This window comes from Euprymna scolopes, chromosome 42 (assembly GCF_053919585.1).
Source record: "Euprymna scolopes isolate OS-2025 chromosome 42, ASM5391958v1, whole genome shotgun sequence".
NCBI classification, from domain to species: Eukaryota; Metazoa; Mollusca; class Cephalopoda; order Sepiida; family Sepiolidae; genus Euprymna; species Euprymna scolopes.
This window is the reverse complement of record NC_136523.1, coordinates 48,045,138-48,068,130: the sequence shown is the minus strand read 5'-3', so window position 1 is coordinate 48,068,130 and position 22,993 is coordinate 48,045,138. Positions and strand designations below refer to the sequence as shown.

Sequence of the window (22,993 nt, the reverse complement as noted above, 5' to 3'; positions counted from 1 at the left end):
TTCTTCACAGCCTCGCTTCCTGGCTTGAAGCACATCTGTTCACGTCTGTGACCAAACCAACTCCTTGACTGACTAAACTTTCCGACCTCTTTACCCTATTTCCGTTACGCCATCATTCAAAAGCACACTATATCAATATGCGACCTTTCCACGTATGCCTGGCCAATGTCATTTTGTTTATTTATGTAAACATCTTCCGCTAAAACTGATTGCTACACTTAATACTATAAACAATACATAACTCCTAATATTTTAAGAATATCATTGAATAGATGGATAAATAGATAAATAGACAGATAGATCGATAATAACTGATTAACTCTTAACAATGTTATTACGGAAGAGAGAGAGAGAGAGAGAGAGAGAGAGAGAGAGAGAGAGTGTGTGTGTGTGAGAGAGAGAGAGAGAGAGAGAGAGAGAGAGAGAGAAAGAGAGAGCAGGAAAATAGGTTAAGCTAGCTAGCACCCATCTGGAAGTAACTTAAAAAGATCGGACATTTAGGATTCCCGGTCGTAGATAGATATATCATGAAGAAAACGTTAAATCGAGAGAGGAGTTTCAGCTGGAGAGTTCCTCAGGGCAAAACCACCAGCGTCTACACTACTGTTGAAGTGGTTCTCTGTTGGCTGAGGTATAGTCCTGTTTCTGTGCAGTTCTTTAATGTCCACCCTCCCAGGCTTTACCTTCTCATCATTAGAGAAGTTCATTTATTGCTACGAGAAATTCCCAGCGACTTTTTGTAGGCTAAAGTATTCTTACTCGAGGGTACTGGTGTTGCAAATCACAAACTCTCAACCTTGTGTCACATCTTCCCGGCGTGGGAGGGAGATAAGAATTCACTTTTCTGATATATTTTTAGACGAGGATTGATGTTATTTGGATTATTTGCAATATTGTTCTCATCTTGGGCGTCATTCTTGCAACGTTTCATCTGATGTAACTTTGGATCTTTTTAAAGCGCGTCTTGTTAAACTTAGGAATTTGTACGGAATTACGAACAGAACCCTTTCTATAATCCAGTGCAACGGATAAAGGTTCTAACTATTAATCAGTTTTAACTAACAGTCTTATGGGGGTTGCATGTTCAATCCTCAGTGTGGGCGACACTAAAATTATAAGAAAATACTTTTGTACTATGGTTGTTCCAAATGTAATGCCTCTAATTTTTTTTTTTAAGTAAAAAAGCCGAAGAGCTACAAAGACGTCATGTTGCAAACGGAATCCAAGAAACCCAGGAGGATGACGCCCTCCCTGACACAAAAGATGGCGCACAATATTTTTCCTGTAGATGTATGCGCCTTGAACGTCTTTGCTTTTGGTGGGAAGTGTAAGTGGTGTCATTCACTTGATTGTTGTTTGGAGTCCAGCTTATAGTGGTGCTACCACGCCACCAGTGATGATTTGGCCCCAAAATCCATCACTTTCGACTTAAACAAGTCCTGACAGACACCCGGTCGGTAGTCCTTTTCTATGACACCCATATTCAATTCTTCACGTATTTCATTCGTCGTTATCCACCGATAAATGCGGGTGAGTTAGTCAAGGCACAGTATTTTATGGTGATAGCTTTTGCATGGGCGTACAGAGCGCGCCTTGTCACTCAAAAGACAAGAAAATCTCGACTGACTTCCTTTTTTTAACGAAATCCTTTATATCTGGTATTTCCAACAATGCATTTCTTCCTAAATATTTAAACCGAAAGTATCCTATACCTCTATAAGGCCACCATTCGCCCATGTATGGAGTATTGCTGTCATATTTGGGCTGGTGCATCTGCCACTAGTCTCTCGCTCCTAGACAAGGTCCAAAAGAGAGTCGCCAATCGGATAGGTCCTGAACTGTCATCTAAACTTCAGCCTCTGTCCCATCGACGAAATGTTGCATCCCTCTGCCTTTTCTACAAGTACTTTAACGGCGAATGCTCTGACGAACTGCAAGCACTTGTGCCCCCTCGACATAAATACTCCCGACAAACCCGACAGGCAGCTAAATCCCACTCCTTCACAGTAGAGATCCCTAGATGTAAGAGAGCCTTCTACTCCAGTAGTTTCTTCCCCAGAACAGCTAAACTTTGGAATTCCCTTCCGGGTGCCTGCTTCTCCAACTGTACTGACATTCAGAAGGCCAAGTGTAATGTGAACTGACATCTTGCTGCCCAACTCCCTACACAGTACCTCTGATGCTTATGTCATTGATAGTATCCCCCTATAACAAAGTAGCAATGTGCCTTGTTTGGGGGGAAAATGTAAAAAAAAAAGAAAAAGCGTTCATTTCCCTATTCTCCGGCCACACGCCCCTTTCGTCTCTGCTGTGACGTCAACCACGTGTCAAACACTGCTACTCTGAACACGTCCCGAACGCCATTTTCGAACACGTCTCAAACACGTGCTTTGCCGAAGACGCTTTTCCAAATACTTTCTTTGCTGAATATCAATCCGTCTCAAACCTTTAATCTCTTTTATCTCGTGTCCTTTTATCTCTGCTGTGACGCGACTACGTGCAGCTGGATTGGTCATTTGCATATCTTCATGCGGCTGCTACCAGCGTTAGCGACTCCGTTACATATATAGCTGGGTAGCATTCGTAGTTTATGTGAGTTGGTTTCCGTACTCAAGGATGTTCCTAAAGATTTCCGCATCTTTTATCAATGTCGTCTGCTGTATAGTTTCAGTCTTCCCTTTGATTCCAATTACACCAACTCTTTTACACTAGGATTGTAACATCGATTTTACATTTTATTAATGCTTTTTGTGAGGTCGGCTAGGTTACCCTGTTATATCCTGACATCACACTCAGTCAGACAGGCCTAAAGTTTTAGATGGACTGGGACAGGCCCAGTCGAATTCTTTTGTTGCTAGAGCCTCGTTTTCACACCGCAGACATTTTTTGCACGTTAATTCTATTTTCTCACGCCGATGAGAAAATAACTCGTTTCGAACGCCAGACATTTTCTTTTTCGTCTCTTCCCATTTTTCTGATGTGATTTTTATTTGTCTGACCAACGTAATCACTAATTACCTGTGCTTATTTCCATATTTAATTAGCTTTAATTAAACATAGTTTCACAACCCTGCCGTTGTCCAGAATCTATTGTGCAACTATTAGGTGAACATGAAAGTTCTTACAGAATTATTAATTTTGATTTCAAATGATGAATTTTCAAATAAGTTTTCGTAACAATACCTTTACTTTATATATAATTTTAAATAGCGTTTTTCGTTCTATCTGATCGTTTTAATTAAAATCGTTTTAAAACAATTGTCTTCTTTTCAATACGTTCAATACAAGATGGAAAAAAATCCAGCAAATTCGCATATTTTCTTATTTCAATTCAAGCTAGGCCGAAAAGCTGCTAAAACAGCTCGCGATATCAACGAAGCGTTTGGTTCCGGAACCACTACTCATAATATAAACTATTTTAAGAATATCATTGAATAGATGGATAAATAGATAGATAGACAGATAGATCGATAATAACTGATTAACTTTTAACAATGTTATTACGGAAGAGAGAGGGGGAGAGAGAGAGGGGGGAGAGAGAGAGAGCAGGAGAATAGGTTAAGCTAGCCAGCACCCATCTGGAAGTAACTTAAAAAGATCGGACATTTAGGATTCCCGGTCGTAGATAGATATATCATGAAGAAAACGTTAAATCGAGAGTGGAGTTTCAGCTGGAGAGTTCCTCAGGGCAAAACCACCAGCGCCTACACAATGCTGGTTTAAAAAATTTTGTGGTGGCGACGAGAGTCTTGAATATGATGAGCGTCGGCCATTGGATGTTGACAACAATCAAGTCGAAGCCAATCCAAGCACAACTGTTCGACAACTTGCTTCTGAATTAGACGCAACGTGTATGACGATTTCCAACCATTTAAGAGAGACCGGAAGGCAGAAAAACTTGATAAATCAGCGTTTCACGAATTGAATGACAAGCAAAAGAAACGCCGTTATTAAGTGTCATCTCCCTGTTTTTTACGCAACAAGAACAATCTGTTTCTTGACCAGGTTGTGACTTGCAATGAGAAGAGGGTTCTTTACGACAACTCGCGACATTCAGCTCAGTGGTTAGACGCCGACGAAGATCCACGACATTTCTCGAAGCCAGAGTTTTACCAAAAGAAGGTTGTGCTGGCTGTTTGGTGGTCTGCGACCGGTCTCATCCATTACAGTTTTTGAATGCAGGCGAAACCATTACACCAATAAATGGATGAAATGCAACAGAAACTTCGACAACAACACCCAGCATTAGTCGAGAGAAAAGGCCCAAATACTTTCCCACGACAATGCCTGACCGCACATTGCTAAACCGACCCTGCAAAAATTGAACGAATTGAGCTACGAAACTCTGCCTTATCCGCCATACTATCCAGATCTCTCACCTACCGACTACCACTTTTTCAAGCATCTTGGCAACTTTCTGCGTGAGAAATGCTTCAAAAGGCTAATCAAAAATGTTTTCAGCGACTTCATTTCCACCAGAACGCAAGATTTTTTATGTTACTGGCATAAATACACTTGTTTTGCGTTGACAATGTGTGTTGATTCTGATGGTGCTTATTTCGATCAATAATCTTTTTTTTTGTTTGAGCTGAAATATGTTCATCTGAATTTTGAAGTTAAATACCACAAGAACTGTCTTGTCAACCTGATATCTTCTCGCCTGAACACCCGTGTTCAGTGTTACAATTAAGCGTTTATTTTCCCCTAGATTTGAGAATTTTTTTGGGGGGAATCTAGCTAGTAATATTCGGATCTAGTGACTCGCGTTTTACGTTTTTGCTAAATCTAAACATCTTAGTTACCCCCCAGCACGCACACAATTTCAGATATGTGATGGCAATCTTCTATCGAATAAGCAGGGCTGTGACAACAGCATATTCTTTTCATTCTTTTGACTCTCGGGTATATATCCGACAGTTAGACACAATCAACCAAAAACCACATCTGTCTATATAAAAACATATAACATATTAATAGATATATACTCAAGAGTAAAAACAATAAAAAGAATATGCTGTTGTCTTAGCCCAAATAATAAGACAACGGAATTCTGCACCTAGTCTAGTGCACTGCAACATCCGCTGTGGCGATACAGTTGAAGCTGGGATTGGTTTTCCGGATGCAGTCGTAGGCGGGCGATAAGAAGACCTAGGTTTGCTTAATTACTAGAGTCTCCCTCACAGTGTTGCAGATAAAGTCCGACGGAAAAGTAAACCAATAAAGTCAGTGCTTCACCATCCGAATATCGGGACCTTTTTTTGACGAGAATAACGGAGATTCTCAATTTCCGATAGTACATCAGAAAATAGGTGACAATTCTGGTATACACAACAGTACGCTCATTTAATCGCTTAACATTAAAACTACGCTCACTTAAAAAAAAAACTAACATTAACAGTACGCGCACTTAATTGATAAACACTAACACTATGCTCACTTAATCAACTAACACTAACATTGTGCTCATTTAATCGATTAACACTAACATTACACTCACTTAATCGACTAACACTAATATTTTCTCATTTAACAGATTAACACTAACATTGCACTCATTTAATCGACTAACGCTAACACTACGTTCATTTAATAAACTAACACTAACATTATGCTCATTTAATCGGTTAACACTAACATTGCACTCATTTAATCAACCAATACTAACATTATTCTCACTTAATCGATTAACACTAACACAACGCTCATTTAATCGACTAACACTAATATTACACTGATTTAATGAACTAACACTAACTGTACGCTCACTTAATCAACTAAAACTAACATTACGCTAATTTAATCGACTAACACTAACATTATGATCATTTAATCGATTAATACTAATATTACGCCCGCTTAATCCACTAACACTAGCATTGCACTCATTTAATCGACTAACATTAACACTACACTTACATAATCGATTAACACTAATTCTACACCTTCTTAATCGATTAACACTAACACTACACTCACTTAATCGATCAACACTAATCCTGCACTCACTTTAACGGTTATTTTGAGGACTCAGTTAAGAAACAAACCCTTCTCATATAGCGGTTCGAATCCTGTCCAAACCCGGCCAGAGGATTAGTTTGCCAAAACGTGGTGAGACGACAACAACTATCGAAGGCAGTAATTATTTCTATTCGGTCGCAGTTAACCACCTGATGAAGGCCATAGGAATAGTTGGCCGGAAAGTCGTGAAACAACAACTATGAAGATGAGGATAACAGTCCGCGAAATGAATTAATGAATATAGAAATTACTCATCTCAAAGGATTTCAATAATAAAATAACATAAATACGTTATTATCTACGTTATTTGAATGTAGAATTGTATGTTATTATTTGAATGTAGAATTGTATGTTATTATTTGAATGTAAAATAGTACGTTAATATTTGAATGTAAAATTGTACGTTAATATTTGAACGTAAAATTGTACGTTAATATTTGAATGTAGAAGTGTATGTTATTATTTGAATGTAGAATTGTATGCTATTATTTTAGTGTAGAATTGTACGTTAATATTTCAATGTAAAATTGTACGTTAATATTTCAATGTAGAATTGTATGTTATTATTTGAATGTAGAATTGTATGTTATTATTTGAATGTAAAATTGTATGTTATTATTTCAATGTAGAATTGTACGTTAATATTTGAATGTAAAATTGTATGTTATTATTTGAATGTAGAATTGTATGTTATTATTTGAATGTAAAATTGTATGTTATTATTTCAATGTAGAATTGTACGTTAATATTTGAATGTAGAATTGTACGTTATTATTTGAATGTAGAATTGTATGCTATTATTTGAATGTAAAATTGTACGTTAATATTTGAATGTAAAATTGTATGTTATTATTTGAATGTAGAATTGTACGTTAATATTTCAATGTAAAATTGTACGTTAATATTTGAATGTAGAATTGTATGTTATTATTTGAATGTAGAATTGTATGTTATTATTTGAATGTAGAATTGTATGTTATTATTTGAATGTAGAATTGTACGTTAATATTTCAATGTAAAATTGTACGTTAATATTTCAATGTAGAATTGTATGTTATTATTTCAATGTAGAATTGTATGTTATTATTTGAATGTAAAATTGTACGTTAATATTTCAATGTAAAATTGTACGTTAATATTTCAATGTAGAATTGTATGTTATTATTTGAATGTAGAATTGTATGTTATTATTTGAATGTAGAATTGTATGTTATTATTTGAATGTAGAATTGTACGTTAATATTTGAATGTAAAATTGTACGTTATTATTTGAATGTAAAATTGTACGTTATTATTTGAATGTAAAATTGTACGTTAATATTTCAACGTAAAATTGTATGTTAATATTTCAATGTAAAATTGTACGTTATTATTTGAATTTAAAATTGTACGTTAATATTTCAATGTAAAATTGTACGTTAATATTTCAGTGTAGAATTGTACGTTATTATTTGAATGGAGAATGTTCGTTTGGTAAATTGACATCTGTTTAGTATCAGTGAAGCGGTTTCGTTTTACAGCCTCGCTAAAATTAACAAATGTGAAAACAATATTTGAACCAAGTTGTAAAACCAGTTTATCTTTAAACTCACTTTGACCCACTTCTTAGATATCGATTAGCGCGAATAACATTATAACGTCAATGCATGATTTGATATCATTGATATCATACGAGATGCCTTCAATAAGTTTCCAGATATTTTTATTACAGACATTTAAAATTGCTATAAACTCTTGAAAATTCAGTATGATATTGCTATGCAGATAGAACAATAAACTTGTTGCCCGAGAAAAGACAACATGATTCATTTTCGTTTTATCAAAACCGATTTTCTTTTCTTTTTTGTTTGTTTGTTGCAGACCAGGTATTAGTAGACACAATGTTCAACGAGCAAGATCGGAGATGCGCCACTGTACAACTCATGCTCACTACCGATTTAAGTAATTATATTGTCAGCAGCCTCAAAATGCATCGCTGGATTGCTACGAATAACAGAGACGTGCCCAGGGTAATGAAAACAAAGTTTCCGGCCACGGTTATGGTCTTTGATGTGGTTTTAAATTAGGGCCATATCATACCACCTTATACCTTCGAAGTCGGCTTGAAAGTCAACACAAAAATATACTTGGACGTGCTGGAGCGTGTGATGATTCTATGGTACAATTAAGTGGCCGCTGGAAAACCCTGGGTGTGGCAGCAGGACTCGGTGCCGGACCACAAGCCCAAATGAAACCCAGGCTTGGCTTCAGAAGGAGTGCTACAACTTTGTACTCTTCTCTCACTGGCTCCCCTCCTCCTCTGACCTGAACCCGCTGGACTACTTCGTTAGGTCATACGTCAAGAACATCACCAACATGACCTCCAACAACACCAAAGCCAGCCTGATCGCTGCCATCCACCGAGTATTCGCCGAGCTTCCGTTGGTACTTGTGAAAAAGGCATGCTCCCAGCTCCAAACCCGTATTGAGGTGGTGATTGAGGCTGAAGGCGGCTACATTGAATAGATGTCAGCTCTACTATACAATCACGTTACTTGAATTGATTTTTTTAAAAATAAAAGTTTAAAAATAAAGCTGAAGCGTTGTTTTCTTTTAGGGCGACACTTTTATCGTTCCACCACGTACATCTTATGAGATGGGATAAGGAGTAAGAGACTAGTAACAGATGCACCAGCCCAAATGTGAGAACAGTTCTCCATACATCGGCGAATAGTGGATACTTTCAGGTGTGAGTAGCTTTCTAGCATGGTAGAGAGAGAGAGAGAGACCACCTTATTTGCAGCAGCATTGGCAATGCTCTCTCTATGTATATTTCAGTTAATGTTCCCTGTGAACGTTAGGCCGAGGAGTTTGAAAGAAGTACTTTCTGGTAACGTGTTCTTGGCCATGGCTATTGGTGGTAGAGAATGTTTCTTGCAATTATTGGAGGAAACAAGCTTAGTCTTGGCAGCATTGAATGTGACCATCCATTTTTGTCCCCATTCCACTACAGATTGGAGGTCTTCATCTAGTATCTCTGCCATTTTCTTTAGATATGTGCTCATTTGTTTTCCCCTCGTGCCTGTCATAGAGAGTGGTGTCATCAGCATATAAACCCATCATCAGAGACACTTTTATCAGGGTGCAGCTGGAGGAGATTACTTCGAAGAGGACCTGAGTTTCATGCGGCGTTATCCGGTATTAAACGTAACGTTAAATTTCTTTTTTAAAAAAAAAGGAATTAAAAAAACAAACAGAAAAAAACTGAGACATGTGCATGCAAGTATTTTTGTTTCTAAACAGTTCATTTCTTGTATGTAAAAAAAACAGTTCTTTTTTTGTATGTAAAAAACAGTTCCTTTCTTGTATGTAAAAAAACAGTTCATTTCTTGTATATAAAACAGTTCACTTCTTGTATGTAAAAACGGTTCATTTCTTGTATGTAAAGAACAGTTCATTTCTTGTATGTAAAAAACAGTTCACTTCTTGTATGTAAAAAACAGTTCACTTCTTGTATGTAAAAAACAGTTCACTTCTTGTATGTAAAAAACAGTTCATTTCTTGCATGTAAAAAAACAGTTCACTTCTTGTATGTAAAAAAACAGTTCATTTCTTGTATGTAAAAAAAACAGTTAAAAAACAATTCATTTCTTGTATGTAAAAAAAAGCTAATTTCTTGTATGTAAAAAAACAGTTCACTTCTTGTATCTAAAAAAAAACAGTTCATTTCTTGTATGTAAAAAAACAGTTCAAAAAACAATTCATTTCTTGTATGTAAAAAAACAGTTCATTTCTTGCATGTAAAAAAACAGTTCATTCCTTGTATGTAAAAAAACAGTTCATTCCTTGTATGTAAAAAAACAGTTCACCTCTTGTATGCAAAAAAAGATATTCGAGCTGAGATCGGAACCAAAACTTAAAACGAATGAATCAAGTAAGATTGCTAGTGAGACAGATTGCTGAAACAATCTTTCACTTGGTGATACAAGCACCAAAATTGAAATTTATCAAGTTTGTTATTAATAAAAGTGCTTATACGTAAAAAGTCTGGAAACTTATTGAAGGAAACTCGTAATTCATACATGTGTAAACCTTGAAAATTGATTATTATTTCCTTTTGTGTTATTTTTTTTTGAAGTGTCGGTAAATAAAGTAAGACATGACGAGTAATATAATTAATTTGAAAAAAGAAAATGTTGTAAAACCAGTTTGTCCCCAAACTTTCTTCGACCCACTTGTAAAATACCAATTAGCATTATGTATAGAGTTAAGTCAATGTGTGATCTGGTATATATGTTCTGATAAAAATCCTCTGTATTCATGCCGAATTTTATGCCTTATCCCGAATTTTATGCTTTTATGCATTTACTAGCAGGCGAAGACATGTGCATGCCAGTATTATGTCTTTTTCTAAACAGTTCATCTCTTGTAAGTAAAAAAAAAATACTTGAGCTGAGATCAAAACCAAAACCTAAAGACAGTGAGTCAAGTACGATAACCATTAGGCTAGCTTACCATGATCTTTAAAAAGTGTTTTCAAACCTACTTATTCTTAACATAAGGAATCTATCACGTGAACGATTTATGCATGCGCATTCGTGAAACAGTTGACAAACAAATAAAAAAATATTATGACCCTCCACCACCACGTTCCAATTTTTCAATTTTGACCCCTTACAAACAATTTTTTCCCGAATGAAAACAGCCTAAAATGTTTTCCACGTGTCTGATTACCATATATACTAAATTTCAACTCTGTAGATCAAAAACGTGTTGAGTATATAGGTTTAGAAGTGTTATCACACATGCATTCTCACTTTTGTGGATGTATAGATAACTATCAGGCCGCCTGGCGTTGCCCGGTCGTAATATATGCATAAATATTATATTTTAATTAATGGAGATTTCTTATTCATTAAAACAGAAATACCGTAGGTAGTACATGTTCGCTTCTTTTTTTTTTTTATATACGAAAAAGCTTAATGCACATGAGGTGATCGAAAATTGTTGAATATTTATCTTTTCAAAGTCTGGCAAATTAAATAGACAGGCGGCCTCGGTTGTTAACTCGTAGATATTATGATTTAGGCGTGATATAAAAAGTTTTACGAAGTTGTGAGGCGATCCATCGGTTCTCAGAAAAAAAGCCTTTCTTGGACATACACGAAAACGCACACACACACATACACACAAACACACAAATATTTTCGCTTTTATATTTATAAATGGGAATACTTTGAAATGAGTAATGTTTATATTATTTATTTATTTATTTGCGGACTATTATCCCCATCTTTATCATTGTTGTTTCGAGACCCGTGGCGTAGCGAATAAAGACATTGAATCTCTACATTTCCAGGTTTTGTAATTCTTTTGAAATGAGGAATACTTGACCGAAATGTCGTGAAACAACAACCATAAAGATGAAGATAAAAGCCCGCAAATAAATAAATAAATGAAAATAAACAAATTACTCATCTTAAAAAACTTCCAATAATTAAAGAATATATACTATTCAGTACGGACCTGACAATGAAAGATCAGATAACACGAAACTTGAATTTCTAAGAAAAAAAAATCCAACCTTGGTCGCCCATAGCGCAGTGGATAGAGACGTTGAATCGTTACGGTTCCAGGTGACCATTATCTGAAGATAACGGTTTCAATCCTACCCAAAGCCGGCCAAAGTATTAGTTGGCCGAAACGTGGTGAGACGACAACAACTATGGAAGGCAGTAATTACTGAAGATACAGTTAAAGACTCAGCATTCCTATCTCGTTGCAGTTAACCACCTGACGAAGGCCAGAGGAATAGTTGGCCGAAGCGTCGGGAAAAAAAATAACTAAAAAGACGAGGATAATAGTCTTCAAAAAATAAATAAATAAACAAATAAACAAATAAATAAATCAATAAACAAACAAATAAATAAATAATGAAATAAATAAACAAATAAATAAACAAATAAATACACAAATAATCAGATAAATAAATAAACAAATAAATAATTAAATAAACAAATAAATAATTAAATAAATTAATAAATAAAAACAAACAAATAAATAAACAAATAAATAAATAAACAAATAAACAAATAAATAAACAAATAAATAAACAAAAAATAAATAAACAAACAGATAAACAAATGAAAAAATAAACAAATAAATAAAAAAAAAAAAAATAAATAAATAAAAATAAATAAACAAATAAATAAATAAACAAATAAATAAATAAATAAACAAATAAACAAATAAATAAATAAATAATAAACAAATGAATAAATAAACAAATAAATAAACAAATAAATAAAATACAAATGCAATTGTTGCTCTATCGCGAGTTATTTAAGTCACTGACTAGATTTTGCCGTCGTTCATCGATGTATGTGTCTGTGTGTGTAATGTTCGTGAGTCCTCTATAAAAAGAAAGGTTAAAGAATCTACATAAAATCTGAAAGTTTAGTTGTACGTTGAGTTTACCGGCGAAGACAATGGAAGTGATGAGATGTGATACAGCGAAACAGTATTTTATATGGATGACTATAAATGCTTCTTATCTTGGGTTGAGCATATTAAGGAGCGAAATAACAAACGGATGCTAGCGAAAAAATAAGAATAAAAATAAAAATAAAGCAATGTTCTTTGTGTAAATAAATGAACCTTAGGTCGTTTGGTTTGGACAATGTTTAAACGTCGTAATTTCGCATACCCATAACAGTGAGAAGCGCAGACGATCCTGGCTTGAAGTAGCTGCTGGTCTAGCTGCACTGATGAGCTGTGATACAACGAAACAGTACTGTACGTGAATGACTATATATATATATATATATATATATATATATATATATATATATATATGTTAAGCATTTGGGAAATGATATACAAATTACCATTAGCTTATGAAGCGATGCTCTTTGTGTAAACAAATTGAGCTTAGGTATTTGGACAATTTCAAAAGATTGTTAATTCACCGCCCGCTTAGCAGCAGCCGTATAATTCAACGGTTAGAAGCTCCGACTGTCGTTTGGGCGATTGAATTTCAATCCTGGCTTGAGGCGATTGCTTGTCTGGCCGCACTGATTAGCTGTGATACAGTGAAACAGTACTGTATGTGGATGACAGATATATATATATATGTATATATATATATATATATATATATATATATATATATATGTATAAATATATATATATATATTTATATTTCTGTGGAAATATATTTTAGTTCCTTATAATATATACCAATCCTTATTTAAGAAGCTCAATATAATTACAGAGCAATATACCGAATAAATAACAAAAGACTATTCCAGAGTTCATGATGTTGACCACCTTTCTTCTGATGAGTTAAGGGCAAAATAGATTCATTGAATTACAAATGTCAACTGAATTAAAGGAAGAAATTATAAGATGTTCAACATCATGAACTTTGGAATATAGTATTTTGTTATTTATTCAATATATATATATGTATGTATATATATATATATATATATAATTTATATATATATATATATATATATATATATATAATGAATGACAAATGTCTTTATTCCAAATTTCATGTTCTTGGCCATCTTATAATTTATTCCTTTAATTCAGTTGACATTTACAGTTCTTGGCAATATCTGTTTCGTAGCACAAAAACAATCACTTATATCAATCAGTGAATCTATTTTGCCCTTAACTCATCAAAAGAAATAGCAATTATCAATCCACCAAAAGGAAATAAAATGCGAAAATTGGAAGAGAAACTGCAAATACCTTATATTTTTCTTTCGTAATCATTACGCCATTTATATATATATATATATATATATATATATATATATATATATATATATATTTTTAGGGGATTAGAACAACAGTCTGAAGAGCAGAGTATATTTTAATGTATTAGTAAATTCATTAATACAATTAAAATAAAAGAAAACATTGCTCGTTGTAATGTAGATATATAATAAGCTCGATAGGCATATATATCCTAGAGCTATTTTAGTATTGAGTAAGATGATTGATAATTAAAAATTAAAAATTAAAAATCGGTTTTATAAGGAAGAACAAACAAAATCAATAAATTGTACGATCGTTTCAGAAACGATGTTTTTATTGAGATGATTTTATTTGGATGGTAAATGAATGCCTTGACGATGATACTTACGACTTTTAGAAGGCGAACCATTAAAAAGTATATATATATTTTTGTTAAAAATCTTTATAAAAATATCATCTCTTAACCTTACCGTTCAACCCCATTTTTTTATTCTTAATTTTAATTTTATTTTCATTTTATCTTACTTTGTTTATCAACATCAAAAAAGTAACTATTTTCCTTTATATTTTAAATATTTTCCAGACACATCTGCCTTACTTTAAAAAATGCTAGGTTTATTTTTAGTGTCTTTAAAAGGACCTACCCAATATTTTTGCTGATGAGGAGTCTTTGTTTCAAAAAGCTATATGATAAAATTATTGTCCAAGACTTATTGTCTATCTCAATAAAAAACATAGTTTCCGAAACGATCGTACAATCTTTTGATTTTGTTTGTTCTTCCTTATGAAACAGATTAAAAAAAATATTTTAATTATAAATTATCAATCATCTTACTCAGTATATATATATATATATATATATATATATATATATATATATATATATATATATATACTAGCAAAAGTACACGTCGTTGACTGGGTTCAAAAACAGTCTACAGAAAATGGACTCTGATTTATGAAAGTATGATAGGTTATGAAAAGGAAGGGTTGTAAAGAGATAGCTTTGAATTTGGGGGTGTCAAAACCAAAGCAAAATATGATGAAAGTAAAAATAAAATAGATAAACCCCATCATTTATTATACCATACCTGTTAACACTGAAACACTTATCACAATATTCTGTGGATCTATATTAATAAACCTTTTTAAACTTTGTGACATATGTCTGTTCTATAGAGGTCAGGCGCGAACGAACACCCCATAATTTTATTATACTATATTTCTTCACACTGAAACATAATTATCAAAGTATACTTATGTAGATAGATATGAAAAGTCTTTATTAAAGTTTGTGCCTATTTCCATTTTATGGAGGCCAGGTTGGAACGCAGACCCCACAATTTTATTATACCATTCATATCTAAGTTAAAACATACTTATCAAATTATTCTTATGTACATCTATATAAAAAAACAAACACTTGTAAACGTTTGTTTTTTAATTTAAATTTTTTTTATTTCCATACTTTGTAGACCAGGCGCGTACGCTGACCCCACAATTTTAATGAATCATCACTATGCCAGATCAAACATACCCATTCGTGTGTCTCGATACATCTATCATTATATGTGATAAGTTTTCTATAATAGTCAACCATATAGGAGCCTATTCGTGACCAGACACACACACAGACGTTCAGTTTTATATTATAGATATATATATACTAAAAGGGAGACCTGACGTTACCCGGAATTGAATGATGCCCAACGAAGCTTTCACTCTCGCATATTTTTATTGTCCGTGAAATCACCCATTTTCAACCAAACCGATAGATTGCTTGCTTTACTTGGGGACCCATCGCGGTGCACCAGAAGGAAGCTTCACATTACTCCACGTAGTGACTTAGTCCACAATACATTGTAGTCTAGATTTGTACTGTAGGGAACCTATTGTTGATTTCATAAAATTATTTCTACCTATCATGATTTGAATTAAAGTTTAAAATGAAAAAGAAAATCGAGCATCATGCTTCAATTGTGCCCATCCATTCTGAACGCGCCCCTGTCATATCAAATAACCTACTGTTGATTTTATTATTTTTACCTGGGCGGTTTATTATCATGGTTCAACTGTGTTTTAAACAAACATTCATTTTGAACGCGCGCCTGTCATATCAAAGAACCTACTGTTAATTTTATTATTTTTACCTGTGCGGTAAATTATCATAGTTCAACTGTGTTTTAAACAAACATTCATTTTGAACGCGCATCTGTCATATCAAAGAACCTACTGTTAATTTTATTATTTTTACCTGTGCGGCAAATTATCATAGTTCAACTGTGTTTTAAACAAACATTCATTTTGAACGCGCATCTGTCATATCAAAGAACCTACTGTTAATTTTATTATTTTTACCTGTGCGGTTATTTATCATGGTTCAACTGTGTTTTAAATAAGCATTAATTTGGAACGCGCGCCTGTCGTATCAAAGAACCTACTGTTGATATTTTTATTTTTACCTGTGCGGTTAATTATCATGGTTCAACTGTGTTTTAAACAAACATTCATTTTGAAAGCGCACCTGTCATATAAAAAACTTACTGTTGATTTTTTATACCGGTCTTTTCGGCTTGTGTGGAAGTAAAACTTCGCAATGCACTTGCGTTTTATAGGCGTTAACTTTTGTCAAAATCGCCTTTGCCGTCTTTCATCGGGCGGGACAAGATCAGCAAAGGTACCCTCCTCCTGCAGGACAACGTTCTGGTCCACAACTCGCATGTCGGCAGATCAGAAGCACGGGCGTGTGGTTATGAAATCCTCCCCATCCTCTCTACTCTCCTGACCTTGCACCCTCTGACTTTCACCAGCCCTGAAGTTGTTTTTGAAAGAAAAGCGTTTCCCATATGATCCAGCCTTGATTTCTGAAGTCACGTCGTGGTTGGAGGACCAACCTAGGGTGTTCCACATAAACGGTCTCCAGAGCTGCATCAAACGATGGGAAAAATGCATAACTCTGGGTGGTTCCTATGTAGAGAAAGACTAATAATTGTGTCAAGTTTTGTTGCTCTACTCTATGGGAAATGGGTCAGGGGCATTACTTATTGCACGCCCCTCGTATATATATATATATATATATATATATATATATATAGCTTGACTGTTCTATATGTACATACATGTGTGTGTGTCATCCACAGATATACTGTTTCGCTGTATCACAGCTCTTCAGTAATCGAACCATCTAGCTTATTGTTGAGATCGGTTTAAGTATAACTCCATGTCATTATGTAAACATGATCGACACTTTTAAAGTGCTCCATTCGTTTATTTATAGAGGTGCTTTGCATTTTATTTAATAAAATGGTTCATAATTGCGAATTAAAAAAACAAACAAGACCAACTCGAGTGTACGATCGTTTCAGACAGGATGTTTTTATTGAAATAGACAATATGTTTTGAGCAATAATTTGATAAAAGGTTTTCTTTGAACAAAGTCTTTTTCCCTCCCTTTTAAAGCTTCCTTTTATTTCGGTCAATCTATTCTCTGGTATGCTGTAAATGTTATATATATATATATATATATATATATATATATATATATATAGTAAATTATAAAATATATATGGCGATTAAGCTACACTGAATGAGCATTCGCCATATATATTTTATAAATTACTAACTAGCTCTACCTACGTATTGAGCACTTTTGAAGTAAATACTTAAAGTTTACGCATAAATCTATACTTTCGTATATTAATTTTATGTGAGTAAATTAAGTATATATAACGACGGGACGGCACCCTAATCAACGAAGTCTGTGACAGCGTAGATTCAGCACTCTCCCCTTGATACTAGCGCATAAGTACATGTCCACCACAGTAAATGGCTTGGTTTCTCTACTTACACAGACGCAGCTAGTAGCATAATACATGGCTTCTCTGTATCTCATTCACAGGAAGTTACGTTTCCGACCCGTCTCCCAGATTGACAAGATCAACAGGCCTCACTTCTAGATCTATTTCTGACCACAGATGATTTCGTAACACTTTTAATTCTTTTGAATATTTTTTAATCTTTCACGTTTTTACTTTTAATGTTGTTTAGGTAAGATATTCCCAATTTGTTGTTTAGGTAAGATATTCCCAATTCACACAGGTACCAGGTTGCGAATTGCAATAAGATTTCGATTTTTCTTTTTGTTGGAATTAAATGGTGTCATCATGATTAAGAAATTGTTTTTTTAACAACATGAAATTAAATAGGCGCTTCTACACTATTGGAATGAAATTTCGGAAATCGCAATACCGAATTTCACATGAAAATAATGGTATCTACGTATTCCTCATATTTTTAAGATGAGTATATGCAAAAATTACGGAAAATCGATGAGGAAGAAAATTATTTATTAAAGAAAATAAAAAAATAGAATTTGATGAATACGATCGCAAGACACAAGAGAGTTCAAAAGGGAGGTAATTATCCGTTTTGATTTAAAAAAGATGGCCGAAATTTTTCACCTGTTAACACGATTTTTTTTAATAATTCAGTAATATTCATGTAATTTCGACTGCATAAGTTGGAAATTACTATTGTAACTTATTAGAATTAACAAAAAAAATCAGTTGAAACCATGTTTTTTTTATCTGAAAACTTCATTTATCGACTACAAATTTCGTCCCAATTCTGTAGAAGCCCTATTAAATGACTTCTAGTTATTATCTCTTCACGTCACACCAGTAATCATTCCGCAGCACACAAATGTGCCACGGCACAGTTGTTGGAAACCACTGCTCTATAGATATCTCTTGCACGTCTACTCTCTCACCTTTCCTCTCACATCCTTTTTTCCCTCCCCTGCCTCCTTGTGCCCTGTCCCTCTCGCCCTGTCTCTCTTCCCATCTCTATCTCTTTCTCCCCTCCTTCTCCTTCTCTTCACCTTTTCTATCTTACCACCTCCTCTGATCAACATCTTGGTAACGGGACATTAATGATTTTACTACATAATAACATTTAAAAAAATCGTTATAAATATCGACCCACCTCCCAACTAATTATCTTCCTGATGACCCTCAGAAGAATAAATGCGCCTGCATTTTGCTCGTGGCAATGCCGACAGCAAAAGAATCGGTTTGTGGGTTTGTCTTGTGTAGTTTTTGACTTTTAACGTGAAATACGCAAAAACTTTACTTTATATAATAAACAATTATTTGTTCTGTAGACTGTAGAGTCTATCGATCGATGCTTCCGTTCAGTCGCAAGAGAATGGACAACCCTGTAAGGCTAGCTGAGCGTGTAATTGTGAAGTACGGGCTGCGCAATCTTCGACCACAGCTCTCCCAAATTGGCTCTGCTTGGGCCCAGTGGCAAGGAGAGACCTAAGATTGACTGAAAAAAATGTCGAGATAAGCGGAGAGCACATACAACACCTGGCAATCACAAATGATCACCCATTTTTGTATTCACCAGGAACAATGTTGCTCGACCGGTGTATACAACGTGATTATGCCATCTATTTGTATACCTGTATACCGGAGAATAGGCAAAAGAGAATCTAACTGATCTAATTTAATATTTAGGTTTTCCATAATTCTATTTTAATTCGTACGGGTGGATTAATTTCATTCTTTTATTATCGCATCCCCGTGTATATCTCTATCTCTAGTATTATATAAAAGTCACTTTGTGTGTGTGTGTGTGTGTGCCTGAGAGAGAGAGAGAGAGAGAGAGAGAGAGAGAGAGAGAGAGAGAGAGAGAGAGAGAGAGAGAGAGAGAGAGACACACACACAGAGACAGAGACAGAGACAGAGACAGAGATTGAGAGAGTTCCTCATAGCTTCCGAAACGGCTGAGCCTAACTTTAGCAAATTTCACGCAAGGGTAATTAATATGTCTGGCATTGTTCTTGGTCATGTTTTATACAGAGATTCATCCGATAAGTATCGAAAATCGAAGAGATCCGATCATAAAAATAGTTTTTCTTTCTTGTAGATAAAAAGGTTTTAACACAGGGGAATATTTTACGTTACACCGGACAAGAGAAATAATAAAATCTCAGCAAATCATTTCTTATTAACAAAAATTATTGTCATATGAAGATATAGCTCAGTGGTAGAGTATCCGACTACATATCGCCTGCTTCCCCGTTCAAGCCCAGGTGTACCTCACCATGTTATGTTAATTTTTCTTATTACTGTGTTCAATTTACGATAAAAGAAGAAGTACCATTTAAAATCGCCGCAAATCATTTCTACGCCTGCATATTTTAAAACAAAACATTAATCAGAAATTACTTTTCCATAGCATTCATCGTCAAGCCCAAATATCAGCTGACGTGATATTGTAAACAAACACAGACGAAATTTGATAGAACGGCATTATCATAATTATTCTTTCTTTCTTTCTTTCTTTATTTATTTTTTGTGAATTAATTAACCGGGCAAACTATTACTAGTAATATATAATAATCAATAGAGGATTGATTCTATATATCCGCAGTCAGCATAAATTAAAATATCATGTTTAAGTGTATTGGACGACCGGGCAACGCCGGGTCTCCAGCTAAAATGTAAATTGATGATGATGATAATGATGATGGATTCTCCTGTTGATTTCCACGCATATAATCAATTTATTATATAATAATATATATGTACGTAATCAGCATAAATTATAATATCATGTTTAGGCGTATTGTACGACCAGACAACGCTGGGCGTCCAGCTACTATATATATATATATATATATATATATATATATATATATATATATATATATATATATATATATACTATACTATACTATAATAAAGTCGGTTAGCTTGTTTGTTCACAATTTGGTTAATATATACAAAAAGAACACCGTTCCAAAAATAGTGTCATACTGAAAAAGGACTTTAATATATTTTTTTTATTCTATATATATACTAATTATTCAAATGGAATCAACGTTCAAAAGGTTATCTCTTTTTCATATTAAACTAAATAAAATCTGTTTTAATGATAATTTGTGAACATTTAATGTAAATTAATAATAGAACCGTTTCAAGTCTTCTATTTAAAAATCTAATATCTAAAAGGCTATATGTCTGTCTGTCTGTTCGTCTGTTTGTCTGTCTCCATATTTTAAAACTCTATCTTTTCCGAAACTAAACGCCACAGAGCGGCGTTAGGGAACTCAAATGATTGGATTTTTTTATGGACCGTTCTTTTATGGGGTTTTAGCCGGTTAAAATAGTTTTTAAGGGATCAAAAAATTAAATAATGGTTATACATTTTGTACGTTCATCTTAGTTTATTTTTTAATTTTAATCAATGTTAACTAACCGAGAACCACATCCTTCTATATAAAAACATATTAGATATAAACGAATATATACTCAAGAGTCAGAAAAATGAAAAGAATACGCTGTTATCACAGCCCTAATAATAATATATACGAAATCTGGATAAAGTAAAAAAATTATATTTAAGCGTATTTTACGAGCGGGCAAAGCCACGCGCCACCCGCTAGTATTATTTAAAGTTGATTTATTTCATTTTTAATTTAATTTACACTTAATTTATTTTAAATTATTCTTATAACCAACATCAGCTGCGTTTAAAACTGGAAATTTTCATTTAGGTTATTTCCCTTTAACAATATTTTATTGCTATGTTTTAATTGTATAGATGAAGGTTGCTTATGTTTCCAAAATTCCCAAATATGGTCAACTTTGAAGAAAATTGTAACAACTTAGGATATTTGTTGTATCTTAAATATTACGTGACTAAACACTACTTCGGCAATATGTTTGTTTTTTACCTGTCAATGCCGGGTATGAACAGCTAGTATATATATATATATATATATATATATATATATATATATATATATATATATATATATATATATATATATATACTAGCATTTCAGCCCGGCGTTGCCCGGGTGTTTGGAGGTGTATGCTGAGCAAAAAAAAAAAAGAAAAAAAAGAGTAATTTTTTTTTTTAATTTGACCCCTATTATGACCCCTTAAAATTTATAGTTTCGGGCTCAAATCACTTTATTAAATTAGATCCAGGTTCAAGTAACCTATATCTAAAATTTCAAGTGTCTAGACCCAAAATTGTCGGAGGAGTTTGGTAGAGTTCTTAAAGGTCAAATCGTTGAAATTTGACCCCTTAACAGCCAAATTTCTGGCTGACACCCGTCACATCGATTTTCCCAAATCTCAGTACCCGGTATTTCAAATTTCGAGTCTATAGACTAAAAATTGACAGAGTTATTGCGTAGGGAAATGTACACAGACAGACATACAGACAGACACGTTCACTTTTATATATATATATATATATATATATATATATATATATATATATATATATATATATATATATATACTAGCAAAAGTACCCGTCGTTGACTGGGTTCAAAATCAGCCTACAGAAAATGGACTCTGATTTATGAAAGTATGATAGGTTATGAAAAGGAAGGGTTGTAAAGAGATAGCTTCGAATTTGGGGGTATCAAAACCAAAGCAAAATATGATGAAAGTAAAAATAAAATAGATAAACCCCATCATTTATTATATCATACCTGTTCACACTGAAACACTTATCACAATATTCTGTGGATCTATATTAAAAAATCTTGTTAAACTTTGTGACATATTTCCATTCTATGGAGGTCAGGCGCGAACGAACACCCCATAATTTTATTATACCATATTTCTTCAAACTGAAACATAATTGTCAAAGTATACTTACACATATAGATATGAAAAGTCTTTATTAAAGTTTGTGCCTATTTCCATTCTATGGAGGCCAGGCGCGAACGCAGACCCACAATTTTATTATACCATCCCTTTTTAAGTTAAAACATACTTATCAAAGTATTATTATGTACATCTATATCAAAAACACTTGTACACGTTTTTTTTTTTAAATTTTTTAATTTTTTATTTCCATGATTTGTGGACCAGGCGCGTACGCAGACCCCACAATTTTAATGAATCATCATTATGCCAGAACATACCAATTCCTGTGTCTCGATACATCTTCTATCATTATATGTAATCAGTTTTCTATAATAGTACAACCATATAGGAGCCTATTCGTGACCAGACACACACACACACACACACACACACACACACACACACACAGAAGTTCAGCTTTATATCATATATATATATATATATATATATATGTATATATATATATATATATATATATATATATATATGTATTGAAAGTAGCTTAACTTATATATATAATCTATATTTATTCATTTAGAAAATATTGA

General features: G+C 33.6%; 1 protein-coding gene across 2 annotated transcripts in view; it reads right to left on the bottom strand.

Annotated features, from left to right (window-relative positions):
* LOC145267091 (uncharacterized) overlaps positions 1-22,993 on the bottom strand; it is a 148,813-nt gene that overhangs the window by 61,467 nt on the left and 64,353 nt on the right. The window lies entirely within an intron of this gene.